Source organism: Chrysochloris asiatica, unplaced genomic scaffold (genome assembly GCF_000296735.1).
Source record: "Chrysochloris asiatica unplaced genomic scaffold, ChrAsi1.0 scaffold00099, whole genome shotgun sequence".
NCBI classification, from domain to species: domain Eukaryota; kingdom Metazoa; phylum Chordata; class Mammalia; order Afrosoricida; family Chrysochloridae; genus Chrysochloris; species Chrysochloris asiatica.
Genome location: NW_006408617.1, coordinates 10110102 through 10127116, shown reverse-complemented (window position 1 = coordinate 10127116; position 17015 = coordinate 10110102). Strand labels below are relative to the sequence as shown.

Below are 17015 nucleotides of genomic sequence, written 5' to 3'. Positions count from 1 at the left end.
ATTTCTCAAACTGAAAGACAGGGGTAAAAATCAAGCCTCAACTTGAAATAATGAAGGATTCTTTCAGCAAAATATTTAATGATATAGAAAGCAACAAAATAAGATGGAAAAAATAACCAGAGTCACTATACAAAACAAAACAAAAAAACCCTCAATGTTCAACCATTTCAAAAGGTAGCTTATGATCAAAAGCCAATGATCCTGGGGAACACCAGAAAAAGGCAACCCGGGCACACCAGAAAGCTGGAGAGCGGCAGCAGGAAAAGGTTCGTAACAGCCTTTCATCGGGAGCCAGTGGCCAGGTGCCAAGACCGACTCTGGGGAGAACAGCATGCTGGTTTAGGCCTGCCCAGCACACTCTTCACCTTCCCAGACCGCCACCTCTATTGCTGCCGCTACTGCTGCGTGGACCCTGCTTCTTGTTTGTCCTCCGCGGGCTCCGGCTGACATGGAAGAGGAAGAGAAAGCAATAGGCTTATTGGACAAGGTTCTGGAGGATGAAAATATTTTCTCCTGGAAGCAGAAAAAAGCCTTGAGATGCGGAAGCTGGTTCTCTCAGGGTTCCTGGCCAGTGAAGAGATCTACATAAACCAGCTGGAAGTGTTGCTGCCCATGAAACCCCGAAGGCCACAGCTACCACCTCCTAGCCTGTGCTCACCATCCAGCAGATCAAAACCATTTTCTAAAAGATCCAGGACATCTATGAGATCCACAATGAGTTCTACAACAACCTCTGTCCCAAGGTGCAGCAGTGAGACAGCCAGCTTACCATGGGCCACCTCTTCCAGAAGCTGGCCAGCCAGCTTGATGTGTACAAAGCATTTACGGATGACTACAAAGTCACTCTGGAGACAGCTGAAAAGCACAGCCAGTCCAACAACCAGTTCCAGAAGATCTCAGAGGAACTCAAGTGAAAGGTCCCAAGGACTCCAAGGACAGCCACACATCAGTAACCATGGAAGCCCTGCTCTGCAAGCCCATAGACCAGGTCACGTGGAATACCCTGGTCCACATGACCTGCATACACCCGTAGACCACCCAGACTACCCACTCCTCCAAGATACCCTCCGCATCTCCCAGAACTTCCTGTACAGCATCAAGAGGACATTGACCCCTGCAAGACTGCAGTCACGACCCCCAAGGGCAAGACACACCAGCTGGTGAAGGACAGTTTCCTGGTGGAGGTGTCAGAGAGCTCCCGGAAGCTGCGGCACGTATTCCTCTTTACAGATATCCTACTGTGCACGAAGCTAAAGAAGACATCTGTGGGGAAGCACCAGCAATATGGCTGCAAATGGTACATCTCCCTGGCCAACCTCATGTTTCCATGCCCCAAGGGATCTGAGGCCAACCCCCAGAAACACTCCTTCTCAGACGTGAGCTGAAGGACATGAAAATGAAGATCTCTACTTTCAAAAGTGAAATCCAGATAGAGAAAGCCAACAAAGGACAGAGCCTAGCCATCAAGCGCCTGAAGAAGATGTTGGAGAATGAGTTCTTGCTGCTTCTCAATACCCTACAATCATGTTTCCAATCCACAATTGGAATGGAAAGAACTACCTGTTCTTACTGTCCTCAGACTATGAGAGGTCAGAGTAGAGAGAAGCAATTCAGAAACTACAGAAGAAGGATCCCCAGGCCTTTGTTCTGAGCTCAGTGGAATTCCAGGGGCTTACAGGGTCCTGCTTCAAATTTAGGACTGTCTACAACATTCCTGTCACCAGCAATAAAGATGATGACAAGTCTCTGGGACTCTATGGCTTTCTTCATGTCATCGTCCATTCTGCCAAGGGCTTTAAACAGTCAGCCCACCTGTACTGTACCCTGGAGATGGAGTCCTTTGGCAATTTTGTCAGCAAAGCCAAAACCCGAGTGTTCCGGGACATGACAGAACCCAAGTGGAATGAGGAGTTTGAGATTGAGCTGGGGAGCTCTCAGTCCCTGAGAATCCTGTGCCATGAGAAGTGCTATGACAAGACCAAGGACAACAACGAGATTGTTGACAAGATAATAGGCAAAGGGCAGATCCAGTTGGATCCACAGATGGTCGAAACCAAGAAATGGCACACAGATGTGATTGAGATGAATGGGATTAAAGTGGAATTCTCCATGAAATTCACCAGCCGAGATATAAACCTGAAAAGAATCCCATCCAAGAAGCAGACAAGTGTCTTTGGTGTTAAGATCAGAGTGGTGATGAAGCAGGAGTGCTCCAAGGTGCCCTACATTGTCAGGCAGTGTGTGGAGAAGGCAGAGAAAAGAGGCATGGAGGAGGTCAGCATCTATAGGGTATCAGGGGTGGCCACAGACATCCAGGCACTGAAGGCCGTCTTTGATGCCACAACAAGGACATCCTGCTGATGCTGAGTGATACAGACATCAACGCCATTGCTGGCACCCTCAAGCTCTCCTTCCGGGAGCTGCTCGAGCCTCTCCTCACAGACCGATTCTACCCAGCCTTTATGGAGGGCATTGCCCTGTCAGATCCTGCTACCAAGGAAAACTGCATGATGCACCTACTCCGATCCCAGCCCGACCCCAATCACATCACCTTCCTCTGCCTGCTAGAACACTTGAAAAGGGTTGCTGAAAGGAGCCCATCAACTAAATGTCCCTTCAAAACCTGGCTACTGTGTTTGGCCCCACAATACTGAGACCCTCAGAAGTGGAGAGAAAAGCACTTCTCACGTTGGCTGCAGCCATCTGGTCCCATGATGTCATGGCACAAGTCCAGGTCCTCCTCTACTACCTGCAGCACCTCCCATCTCCTTTGCAGAAGTGAAGCTGAACACACTGTATTTCTCCACCGATGTGTAGCCTGTGGGGGCAGGCCAGCGCCTGCCTCTCCAGCTGGGAGGCCCAACACAGTCTTGAAAGACTACAGTAGAGAAGTCCCAAACCCAGCACTCTAGACTACAAGAGAAGCAGATTTCCAAAAACCAGAAGATGTACATCTTTGCTGCCAACTTGTACAAAGCCAGATGACCCAGCCCTCAGCCCTGACCACCACCGCTTGGGCTCCTGCCCTGTATCTAGTCATGTATATTTGTCGTGCAGAAAAGGTAGTGTCTACCCGGTCTGGGCACATGGGACAGCCTGCTTTGTTCTTTCATTTCCAACAAGTTCTTTTTTTCTGAAAAAAAAAAGCCAATGATCCTGAAGGAAGAAATCCAAGGTGCACTGAAGGCACTGACAAAGAATAAGGTGCTGGAAATTGATGGAATACAAATAAAAATCTTTCAACAAATGGATGCAGTACTGGAGGAACTCACTCATCTATGCCAAGAAATTATGAAAACAGCTACCTGACCAAATGATTGGAAAAGAAGCCTATTTGTGCCCATTCCAAAGAGAGGTGATCCAATGGACTAGGGAAATCACCAGGCAATATCATTAATACCACATGAAAGTACAATTTTGCTAAAAGTAAATTAAAAGGCTGCAACAATGCATTGACAGGCAATTGCCAGAGGTTCAAGCAGGATTCAGACGAGGACATGGACTGAGGGATATTATTGCTGATGTCTGATGGATCTTGGTTGAAAGCAGGGAATAATAGAAAAATGTTTACCTGTGCTCTATTGACTACAAAGACGCTTTCGATTGTGCGGATCATGACAAGTTATGGACAACATTGCAGAGAATGGGTATTCCGGAACACTTAATTGTGCTCATGAGGAACCTACATACAGACGAAGAAGCAGTCATTCAAACAGAACACGGGGACACTAAACGGTTTAGAATGAGGAAAGGTGTGTTCCAGGGTTGTATCTTTCACCATACTTTTTCAAATGGTATGAAGAGCAAATAATCTGAGAAACTGGATTATATGAAGAAGAATATGGCATCAGGATTGGAGAAAGACTCACTAACAAGCTGTGATATGCAGATAATACAACTTTGCTTGCTGAAAGTGAAGAGAACTTAAAATACTACTGATAAACATCAAAGACCACATGAAACCTCTTTAAAGTGTTCAAGAGCAAAGATGCCAGATTGAGGACTACAGTGCACCTGACCCAAGCCATGGTATTTTCAATTGCTTCATTCGCATGTGAAAGTTGGACAATGAGTAAGAAGATGGTAGAAGAATGAATACATTTGAGTTATGGCATTGGAGGAGGATATTAAAAGCACCATGGACTGCTAGAAGAATGAACAAATCTGTGTTGGAAGAAGTACAGCCAGAGTGATCTTTAGAAGCCCAGACTTTGTCTCTCATACTTGGGACATATTATGAGCAGGGACCAGTCCCTGGAGAATTACATCATGCCACGGTACTTCACAACAACAACGAGTAAAATATAAGGAGTTCTGATAGTTTGTTGTTGTGGATTACAAACTAAGATGCTAACCAGAAGGTCAGGAGTTCGAATCCACTAGCCACTCCACTAGAGACAGATGAGGCTTTCTGTTCCCATAAAGATTTACAGCCTCAGAAATCATATCCAGGGTCATTATGACTCAGAACCAACTCCATGGCACATAACCACCACAACCACCAGGTAAAGGATAAGGTCAGAGGAAAAAAAAGGAGATCCCCAATGAGATAGACTGGCACAGTGGCAGCCACAATGGGCTCAAGTTTAGTAACTTGAGGTTGGCACAAGACCAGGCAGTGTTTTGTTCTGTTGTGCACCTAGCAACAACTGTAACAAACAAATAACCAACCAGTTTCTGTGGAGTTGATTCTGACTCAGGAAGACCACATGTATTTAAGGAAAGACTCAACAAGGCTTTCCTCTCTATGGATGGTTTTAGACCACCAACTTCACAGTTAATGGGAAGAGTTTAACCAATCTGTGCCACCTAGGGACTCCCACATGTCCTCATATTGATCATTAAATTGGAACATTTCACTTATAAATGACCACTCTCTCAAGCGGTATTAGCAGGCTGTTCTCTGGTTCCAGCTTTAGAAACCACTTAAAGTCTCTTCTCCTGCTTTCCAAAGTCTTTCCAGTCTCACACATTGTCTCTCGGGTCAGATTTATTCCCTCAAGAGTTAAACCTAAATCAACTGTCAAATTGATTTAGCAATCAACAAAAAATAGAAACATATATCTATAGGAAAATAAAATAGCATTTTAATGCTTTCATAAATATGGTCAACCAAATCATATTCATGTAGTAGGGAGAAAAAATTTCCAAAATTTATTTTTTGTATGTAATTGAAAGTGGGTCGTAAATGTCTTTCTCATTTAAACATTTTTAAGACAATCTCTCTTTGAAAATAAATTTCCTCTTCTCTTCCCACTCTTCCCTTCTTCAATACATTTTTCTCTATATGGCAGAGTAGCACAAAGAAATGATGATATATGATGTCTGATCCGCAAAGACTATTTGAAAAATGCCATGTGGGCTGGCATTCTAGTGGATACCAATCATTACGAAGTTTTATTTACAATATATTTAAAATCACTATTTAATCAGTCTGATATTTTGTGAACATCCCCAATATGGTTGCACATTACAGTCTCCTGGAATATTTTAATACATACTGATGACTCACTGGAGTAAAACCAGGCATCAGTATTTTCAAGAGCTCCTAGGTAATTGTAATATACAGTCAGGGTTGGTGACTACTAACCATGTGCAAAGGAGATGGGGGAAAGGCATGGGGAGCAATGGAGTTTGGGAGAGAATCATAAAAGAGGAAGAGAATAGCAAGAGTCTGTCTCAGAGGACACTCCTGCCTGCTGACAGAAGAGAGAAACTTAGAAAGATATCAGTTTTACAGGGAGGGAAATTGATCAATGTTCAACATGTCAGAGTTTAGTGACAGCTAGAAATGTGAGACTTCAAAGATGTTAATGTATCAAAGGCCCTAGTGATGTGGATGTAGGAACGCTGGGCAGAGGCGAAGTAAGTGAAATCAAGGAGTTGGATCATATGACTTGGAGATCTCTGGTACAGGTCCTCAGGACTCTGCCCTATCATAAAGGATGGAAGGGAACACAGAGAGAGTGGGAGAAAGTAGAAGCAATGGGAATGAAGAGAAAAAGACAAATACATACCTATAATATGAGACAGCTCAAAAAGTTCCTAGAAAACGGAATGGGAAAGATAATGGAATTTTTGCATGAACTTTTGGAAGTCTTCTTTGCATACATACAGCAAAGTATGTAATAAGTCATTTAATCATGAGCTATGAAGTGTTCAGAAATGCACACAGATTTCAAGTATCATATCTTACCTACCTGTAAAGTTGCTTTCATGTTCTTGGGGAAAGTGTGTTAATAATCTTAATATATACTTAGTTCTTACATAATTTCAGAGGACACTGAGCCTTATGCTATTGTTAAGAGGTGGGACCAAAGGAGTATTACTGACTTTCTAGGATTTCATAGTTTGCAGGACCAATAAAATAGAGATGAGACAATTATCATCAAACGTTAGGTTATATGGTAGAGATTTTATAGCACAAAGAAGCAAAAATAAAGCAGAATTTTCAAATTTGGGCCTTAAACTAGATCCCCAGTGGAGAATATGACAACATGAACAGTGACCAAATAATAACGCTTTTTAAAGTCCTTTAAAGTGCTCCTCTGGTAGCTAGTGGTTACAAATCGGGCTGCAAACCGGAAGGTCAGCAGTTCGAAACTACCAGCTGTTCTGTGGGAGAAAGATGAGGCTTTCTACTCCCGTTTAGATTTACAGCCTCAGAAACCTTGTACAGGGTCGCTATGAGTCAGAACCGACACCACGGCACATAACCACCACCACCAAAGTTGGTTAATGCACTGGCCTGCAAGGTCAGTTTGAACTGCAAGGTTGGTGCTTCAAGCTCACCAGCCGCTCCTTGGAAGCCCTATACAGGGTTGCTATGAGTCGGAACTGAATCTACAGCACTTAACAACAACAAAAGTGGTTCTGTGTTTTTAAAGCACACAAAAAACTCATTTGCTGCAAAGTTATTTGTCAGAAAAAATTAGAGTTTAGGTGTATTGTTGTCAACACTATTGAATCACTTCAATCTTCAATGCATTAAAGACATACAGCTTCATTTTTTCTTTAGTCATTTTGCGGCACTGCATGTTAAAGTGCTGGACTGCAAAGTTGGCTTCAAGTACAAGGTCACTATGAGTCAGAAAGGCTCAACTCAACCTCACTTAGCAACAACAGAGGTATATATATAGTGGCTACATTAAGAAGTTGGTATATTCCTGCCAAATAAGCTAGAAAAAGCATTTTTTTAAAAAACAAACTGTACAAGTTGTCTTCCAGCAGATAATTAAGAAGGGAGTAACTTCTACTCCCACAATCCCTGAGGTTTATTAGTATGGATTTTTAAAATTAATCCAAGTTAAAAAAACAAACAAACAGTTTTTTTGGAAGATCTTTAACAGTTTTTTGCTTTCCATCTTCCTAAAAACTGCCGAGCTTTACCCCTACCTCCACTATCCCACCCACTCCTTTTCTCCTTTTTATAAGAATGCTCCTGACCAGTAACCCAAACACCACACTACCCTTTACTAAGGAAAGAAAGTGACTCAACATGAGACTTAGTTCTGGTTCATTTGGGGCTTTACAGGAAAGCTTTTCCAAGTGGGTGTTCTCGAAATCATAAGATTTCCAGGCTGTAAACAATATCAACCAAACATGCAGCTCACTAACTTAACATGAATGAGGAGCAGAGAAAGCCTAAGGTTTGCACTTTTTCTTATATTCATCTTTTAAGACAAAATATTATGTTTTGGTAGACTTGAGATCAAGAGTAGAAAGCTAAAAGAAGTCAGAATTCAACTGAAGATAAATATTGGCTTCCATGTGACGAATTGTTCTGAAATGCATAAATGGCCATGATGAAGAGAAGTAGTATGCTTAAAAGTAAAAAAGCAAAACAAAACAGGCATGACTTCAGAGTGACGTAGGGTCTGTTTTGAGTCCCAAATCATTAGAGGTCTAAGGTCACATATCAAAAAACAAATTTTACTTCTTTCTTTCTAATATGGAGTTATGGTGTTGAAGGAAAATATTAAAAGTACCATGAACCACCAAACAGATCTATGTTGGATGTACATCAGAATGTTCCTTAGAAGCCAGGATGGCCAGACTTTGTCTATTGTTGTTGTTATTGTCAAGCGCCATCGAGTCGGTACTGACTCATAGCGACCTTATGCACAGCAGAACGAAACACTGCCTGATCCTGGGTCAACCTCACTATCGTTGCCACGATTGAGCCCATTGATGCTGCCACTTTGCCAATCTATCTTACTGGTGGGGGGGGGGAGGTCTTCCTCTTTTTCTCTGACCCTTCACCTTACTAAACATGATAACCTTCTCCAGGGACTGGTCCCTCATGACAATATATCCAAAGTGTGAGAGACGAAGTTTGGCCATCATGGCCTCCAAGGAGCACTCTGGCTGCACTTCTTCCAACACAGATCTGTTGGTTCTTTTGTCAGTCATACTTCGGTCATACTATCAGGAGAGACCAGTCCTTGGAGAAGAATATCATGTTTGGTAAAGTGGAGGGTTGGAGAAAAAGAGAAAGACCCCCAGTACGATGGGTTGGCACATTGGAGTAGTAGGAATGGGTTCAGGTGTAGCAACAATTGTGAGGTTGGCACAGGACCAGGCAGTGTTTCATTCTGTTGTACATAGGGTTGCTTAACAACAACAACCACAACAGTTCTAGACCAGATACTCTTCTAGTGTCCTTACATGTACTAACTTATTTAGTCTTCAAAACAACTATCAAAAGTAGGTACTAGTCTTCATTTTACCAATGAGGAAGCTGAGGTACAGAGAAGTTATTTAACTTGCCCAACCTCACGTGGCAAACAGATGTGGAGCTGAGATTCAGATACAGACAGCTGTGCTCCAGAATGTGAGCCCCACATTATTTAATTCTCTTATCGATTACGTATGCATGTAGTTCAAGAACTGATACCAGGTCACTCAAAAAAATGGTAACGATCAGTGATGATTAATGTTGTGTCAATGTGACTAGACTATATTCTCAGTAAGTTGTTAGATACTAATCCTGCTGTGGCACTATGGGTTAGTGCACTGGATGGCAAAGTCATTTGAACTGCAAGGTTGGTGGTTCAAGCTCACCAGCCGCTTCCTGGAAATCCTACACAGGGTCCCTGTGAGTCAGAACCTACTCAATGGCACTTAAAAACAAGAACAATCACCTTCCACTTTGTGAACTGATGGGAGCAGCAGATCAGCTGAAAGGAGAGTTTCTTTGGAGGTGTGACCTGCCTCAGCATATAAATGGATCTTCTAGCAAGACTGATTCTCCCTCCACTCTGTACTCTGTTTATTACCTTTGGCCTGCAGCCTGGCCTTCAGACTTTGGATTTGCCAACTCCAACTCCAGAGAAACCTCCAGCCTGACATCTAGCCTGACATCTGACCTGATTCAGGGTTCCTTAGCCCCTGTAAGCACATGAGCCAGTAGAGGTTTTCAGTCTGCTGCCTGGCCCACAGATTTAGGATTTGCCAGCCTCTCTAACTGTGTGAGTCATTTCCTCACAATTACATAAGTCATTTCCTTGAAGTAAATCTCTCTATATACGTGGGGGCTTCAAGAACTTAATGGAAACATGGAATGAAAAGATAATAGAATTTTTCCACGAATGTTTGCAGTATATATATATATATTTCACTGGGTTTGCTCCTCTAAAGAACACAGACTAAGAAACTTGCTATTGTAGTTTGTTATTATTGGTATAATAAGAACAGTCATATTATTGTATTTTATGTAAATAACCATGCATTTTAAATTATTTTTTATTGCTGTTATTAAGCTTCCTGTTCCTAGACATTTTCAAGTAGAAGTTGGATAACTCTCTTGAGTGAACTCTAGGGTTCTTTTTCTATTTTATTACTTTATTCCATGGTGTGTCAGTTTGTTTCCTGTAGAGAAAAGTTTATAAAAACTTAGATCTATGTTCTTCTCATAGACCAGACCCCTCAAATCACATTACTACCTAACAAACTTCTAGCCAAGGAAAATGTAGTTGGTTCTGGATGTCTGGAAATTACACTTGCAGGGAGGAGGAAAACCACTGAAAGGAAGACTTGACCCATTGTCTCAAATTTCAAGATGTGGTTTAAACACAATCTTTCCTGAAGTCTGAAGTTCCAATTCCATTTGGAAACTGTCCAACAGAAATGGTTTGAGTTCTTTGGTTCTTTTTAGTTCTCTTATACTGCAAGAGATAGACATCTCTGCAAGCTGGTGTCTCTCCAAAGAAAGCCACCAGGGATAGGATCCCAGGAAGCTGGAGTATAATGTCAGCTAGGGAACAATTTCTCCACCAAAATTGTCTCATTACAGATTCACTTCTTGGCACACCTTGTACTTTTAAAAATAGTAGCCCGATTTCACAAGCAAATTGGAACCTACTAATCTTGACTTCTGAAATACTGCATTCCTTCTGCTGCTAGTAATGCTCAAAGTATGTCTCTTGAAATTACTTGTCAAGCTGTCTTTTTAACAGGGCCATTTACTTTTCTCCTGAGACAAAAGCCTGAGAACCAGAAGCCCTGGAAAACGGAAGAATCACTATTTGTGTAGCAATACAACAAGTGCAATCCTGGTGTGGTGTTGCAGGATAGTGCACTGGACCACAAAGTCAGTTTGAACCATAAGGTTGGTGGTTCAAAACCACCAAGTGCTCCTCTGAAACCCTATACAGGGTTGGTATGAGTCAAATCCAATTCGATGGCACTTAACAATGACACACTTAAGGTGGAGTCCTGGTGTGGTGCTGCAGGATAATGTACTGGACCACAAAGTCAGCTGTTCAAACCCACCAGCTACTACTCAGAAACCCTTTACATGGTCACTATGAGTGGGAGCTGACTCGACAGCACTTAACAACAACACTCACAGTGGCTCCTACTTTCCTCATTAACTCCACCCTAGCTGACAACAACACTCCCCGACCCCTTGGAGATTACAATGCCAATGGTTTCAAACATGCAGAACCACCCAGGCCTATCTTTTCAATTAAAAGAATTTTTATATTATGAAGGTTTTCTACACAGTGATCTGCCACTTGGCTAAACTATCAAAAATAATATTCAGTATCAAAAGTTACTTTATTAATGTTTATCTTGGAGTTTTACTTAAGATATTCATATAAGCAATGCAATTTTTTTGTGTGTTAAAATATAATTGTCAAAAAAGTGTCTTTCCTCAATTGTTAAATTGTGGGGTTATACAGACAATTGAACTATTTAATATAAAAATTAACTAAATTCAAGTTTGTGGCAATAAGTTTAATGGTTACTCAAGGAGAGTAAAACACTAAACTTTCCTTTTATTCCTTGTCCAGTTTCCAATAGCAGAAATCCAATATAAATAATCTAAGTTGCTTTTCAGCACCTATAACATATTGTCAGGAGGGACCAGTCACTGGAGAAGGATATCATGTTTGGTAAGGTAGGAGGGTCAGAGAAAAAGAGGAAGACCCCAGGCAAGATGGATTGGCAAGGTGGCAGCATCAATGGGTTCAAGCATGGCAACAGTTGTGAGGTTGGCCCAGGATCGGGCAGTGCTTCATTCTATTGTGCATAGGGTAGCTATGAGTTGGTACCTAACAACAACAACAATACATATGTGTAAGGTGCTCTGGTAGCTTAGTGGGTTATGTGTTGGGCAGCTAACCACAAAGTCAGCTGTTTGAATCTACCAGTCATTCAGCTGGAGAGAGATGAGGTTTTCTTTTCCTGTAAAGATTTATAGCCTTAGAAACTGTATTCAGGATTGCTATGAGTCAGAACTCCTCCACGGTACACCACCACCAACCACCATGCACATGTGTACACACACACATGGACGTGGAGAGATCAGGACTGAGCTTTGGTCTGGTTCTGTTGGGGTTGCCAAGTCAGTCTTGATATTTTGGCTCAAACCATTTACTTCACTACAATTCAACATCTTGAACTGTGGTTACTAGATAATCTTAAAAGTCTTCTGTAGTTCTGGTACTGTTCCAGAAATTTCTCTTCCCTAAAGGAATTCATTTCCACTAGAAAATGACTCATTTTCACTTTCTACTGCCTGGTGTTACTCTTGAAGTCCTGGTGTGAAATTGTTGGGTAAGCACTGGACTGCCAACCTCGAGGTTAGTTGCTCCTCAGAAACACCTCTGCAAGGTCACTGAGTCAGAACCAATGTGACAACCCTTAACTAAAATAATAATATTGTTTCTCTTGATCTGAGGAGTCTTTGCTTTAAATAAATTTTAAAAAAAGGTATAGCTAACCCAAGACATTTTCCTCTTCTACCTAACAGCATCTGTTCCAGTGGTTTTGATTTTGATGGGTACATCTGGCAAGCAATCTATTCTTGCCCAATAAAATCTTCCTCAAAGTTAGTTAAGTTTATAATTCCATCCAAAAACCAAACTACTCCCCTGGAGTCAATTCTGGCTCAGAGCACCATGCACACGGTTTCTGAAATTGTAAATCTTCATGGAGCAGAAACCTCCTCTTTCTCCCATGGAGTCGCTGGTTGGTTTGAACAGTCGACATTGCAATTAGCTGTGCAGTTGCTCTTCCTACAGTGCTACCAAAGCTCCCACATATGCTCAGGTTTCCACAGACAAAATCATGTGACATAGATGTGTGTATATGTATATATGTGCATACGTATGGTGGTGTGCCGCGGAGTCAGTTCCGACCCACAGAGACCCTATACAGAGTTTCCAAGGCTATAAATCTTTACGGGAGCAGCAAGCCTCATCTTTATCCTGTGAAGCAGCTTATATACATAAGGAGCTCTGGCAGCATAGTGGTTACGAATCGGGCTGCAAACCATAAGGTCAACAGTTCGAAACTACCATATATATAATAGATAATATTATATATACATATATATAATATGGAACACCTCCAGTACTGAAGGGCATGTATCTAACCTATGTCTTTTTCATTGCCCAATCCTGAATCACATGCAACCAGTAACGGAGAGACCTGCTCAGATTCTGATGTGGCACTATGGGTTAACGCACTGAACTGCAAAGTCGGCTTGAGTCGCAAATTCGACAGTTCAAGCTCACCACTCACTCCTCAGAAACTCTATACAGGGTCACTGTGGGTTGGAACTGACTCAATGGCACTTAACAACAACAATTTTGATGTAGTGAATTGTCTAATTATTTAATGTCTCTTCTAGTCATAGTCCCACCAAACTCTCACCAAACATTTCTGCCCTGCTGGGTCTGGGTAAGAGAAGGTGGGAAAAGACACTGATAGGATAAGATGACTCAGCTGTAAATGTTAGCAGAGTTCATTGTAACTGTGAAAACTTAGAAAGCTAGCCTGCGTTTAAGATGAGCCATTTCAGAAACAGGAGGGGGAATTTCACTACCAGGAGTACATCCCTTAGACCCCAAGATCCCTGCACATTAAACCTCCTTGACCCAGGGACAGAAAGTTGTGACAGTGGAGGAGTGGCCGAGGAGCAGTAGCAGCAGAACCAAGAACCAGAGACCAAGACAGAGCAGGGGGCTTCCCAGCACATGGAAGAAGTAAAATGGAGTGACTTAAGGCATAGAGCTAGGTGTGCTGGCCTCATAGCTAGAGCTGAGTGCCTTCAGGCTGAGGCTGATGGTTGAGGGTTGTGTCCTAGGGGCATTTATCAGCAGCTGATTGGAAGAACTATGCCCTGAGCATTTCTGACCCTGAATTAGAGGTTATCCCTAATAATTCCCATAATTGCAAGTATCGTGTCTGAGTTCTGTGTAGCCTTTGCAATTGATTATCGAACCCAGTTGAATAGAGAGGGCTGTGGGAGTAATGGTTGGTGCCACATATTTTTAGTACCTACTATAAGTCAGAGAAAAGGAAGAAGACCCCCAGCGAGATGGACTGGCAAAGTGGCAGCATCAATGGCTCAAATGAGGCAACAGTTGTGAGGTGGGCAGTATTTCATTCTGTTGTACATAGGGTCACTATGAGTTGGTACCGACTCGATGGCACCTAACTACAACAACAAATAAATGGTTATAATCCAATCAAATCTAGAATTTTAAGGCATATTGGAGGTGACAAGTATCATAACATTTGGCAGCAATGGAAAAAGGAAAGTCAGCACCCAAGGGAAGGAAGATGGTATGAGAAAGTGGGTCTATCTTTCCAGGAAGACTTAAATTACATTTGGGGGGGAATTTTTTTTAAAACCAGTGGGGATCAAATATTGGTTTAAAACATTGGACAGATAAACTATAACTGCTAATAAATAAGATGTCAAAAAGATTTTACAAAAACATTTAATTTTCTTCCAGATTCCACAAAGGACATGGTCAAAATGGGAAATTACTGTACATTGCTCTCCTTCTCCTTTTTTGTTATACTTAGGACTTGTTCTTGAGAATAACAATGCAATAGCAAACAGCACTTCCTGGAGGGCAGCAGGATGGGATGAAGAGGAGGCAAAACGTGGTGGTGGACCACTTAGTTACTATCCCTTTCACTCCTCAACTGTTGGCCCAGATGCACAGCATACCCAGTTCCTGGGATGAAAAACAGAGAAAAGGAGAGAGGATCCAAGAAGTAAGTGTGTTCTTAAGAAAGAAAGATGGATTGTGAATAAAAACAGCTACCATATAGTTACTATGCTAGGTCATCTTCAAGCCTTCTTCCAAAAGTCTTGCAACATCATTGAAAGCTATGTGTATTTGTCCCCATTTTACAGATTGGAAGACTGCAGCTCAGAGAAGTTAAAAACCTTGCCTAAAGGTCACACAGCTCGCTCAGCTAAGACTGGATCCACGCTGTGCCTGTTGTCAAGAGTCCATGGTCCAGCATTCATAAAGAAACTACTGTATGCCATGGGTTACATTAGACTCCTTCTTTCATAACAATTATATGGTAATAAATTAAGTAACATTAGTTTCTTGTTTCAAGTGACAAAATTGAATCCAGAGAGGCTGATATGCCCCAAATGACACTATCCATAATTGGAAGGGCCAAGATTTAAACCTAGATCATTCCGATGACAAAATGTATACTCTTTCCACTATATCATGCTAAAAAGCCCTGGTTACACAATGGTTAAGCACTTGGCTGCTAACTCAAAGGCTGTTATTAGAACCCACCTGATGGCTCCATGGGAGAGAAGACCTGTGCCCATAAGGATTCCAGCCCAGAACACCCTATGGGACGGTTTGACTATCACAGCAATCACTATGAGTGGAAACCTAGCAGCAATAACATACCAGGCTGCATTTCTTAAAAACAAACAAACAAATACAAAATTACAAGATAGAAGGTTTCTGCCTTCCGCAGACAGGCATAAAAGTGTTGTCTCTGAGTTCACCTGACAGTTTCCCTTTCTCCCTTCTAGAGAGAGCTGATCTTGGCAGTTACATGTCTGCAGGAGCCACCATCAGTGGTCATAAGGCAAAAACTACAACAAGTGATCTCTACACAGAATGTTACCAGGATTCGACTTGTATCAAAATCTTTGGGGCAACAGGCCCTTTAAGGAAGACTGGTCTGATCAGCAACTCCTTACTGAGACCACATTCCAAGAAAATGCCTCAATCTGACATGTATCTAAGTGAGGGGTGTTCATAATTAATGAGCCAGAAAAATATAATGCAGAAATATGAAAGCAATGCCATCTCAACAGTAAAGGATGGAAACAAATTCTTACCTGTTCTAATGTAGAATAGCTGCAGGCAGAACAGATAAATTATGGTTCATTAACATTACTCTAAGGGAAGAGATAATTAAGTCCAGAGAATTTTTTTTGTTGATATAGAAACTGGAAGCAAAATCCATCCACAGAGCTATAAAAACTTTGCATGCTATACACAATATTTCCTCCCTTAGAAAGAGATACTTCATCTTTTCTGCAGTGAATTATGATCATTGTTTTTCCTAGCGATGTAAAAGAATGCTCTGAAGTACTAGCCTTTTCCATATAGAAGCAAATTAATTTTAAGTGACTCTAAAACCCAAAATGTGGATGCAAACCACGAAATAGTAAAGTATAAAATCAAGGAAGCAGTTAATCCAATCAACAGAGCAGTTAAAACTAAGAAACCAACTGTGGAATAAATCTGGAAATTTTTTCAGTCTAGATTGGGGCAGAAGAATAGAGGGAAGAATACAAGAATAAGAGAGATTTGAGAAGGTTAGAACTCTACAGAGGTTCTGGAAAAACCATACCAGAGTGACTGAAAACATGGATGGCCTCTATATACAAAATTGAGTCCTGGTGTAGCACTGTGGGTTAATGCATCAGACTGCAAAGCCATTTGAACTACAAAGTCGGTGGTTCAAGCTCACCAGCCGCTCCTCAGAAACCCTATACAGGGTCGCTATGGGTCAGAACCAACTCAATGGCACCTAACAATAACAACACTATATACAGATTGCCTGGGTTCAAATCCCAGCTCTCCTTCTTAGTGTTTATAAGACTTTGGACAATTTTCATAATTGTTTCTATCCCTCAGTCTTCTCATTTGTAGTAATTTCTCCATCCTGCATGTTATGAAGATGTAGCTAAAATAGTGTGACACAGTAAGCCTTTACTAAAGATCAAACATAATGATAGTGATAATATGGGAAAAGTAAGTTAATACAAAGAAAAAAGATCGTGTGGATCATGACAAGCTATGGACAACATTGAGAAGTATGAGTATTCCAGAACACTTAATTGTACTTCTGGACCAAGAAGCAGTTGTTCGAACAGAGCATGGGAACACTGAATGTTTTAAAATTGGGAAAGGTGTGCAACAAGGTTGTGTTCTTTCACCATACTTATTCAACCTGTATGCTGAGCAAATAATATGAGAAGCTGGGTTCTATGAAGAAAAACATGGCGTCAGGATTGGAGAAAGACTCATTAAAAACCTGTGATATGTAGATGATACAACCTTGCTTGCTGAAAGTGAAAAGGACTTGAAACATTTACTGATGAAGATCAAAGAGCATAGCCTTCAGTATGGGTTGCATCTCAATGTAAGGAAAACAAATATCCTCACCACTGGACCAATAAACAACATTCTTATCAACAGAGAAAAGATTGAAGTCGTCAA

The 17015-nt window shown here is 41.6% G+C and overlaps 1 protein-coding gene and 1 pseudogene across 2 annotated transcripts in view; one reads left to right on the top strand and one right to left on the bottom strand.

Moving 5' to 3' along the window:
- The window catches only part of CERS6 (ceramide synthase 6), a 424587-nt gene that overhangs the window by 338206 nt on the left and 69366 nt on the right, over positions 1-17015 (bottom strand). The window lies entirely within an intron of this gene.
- On the top strand, positions 449-2817 carry LOC102835454 (annotated as a pseudogene).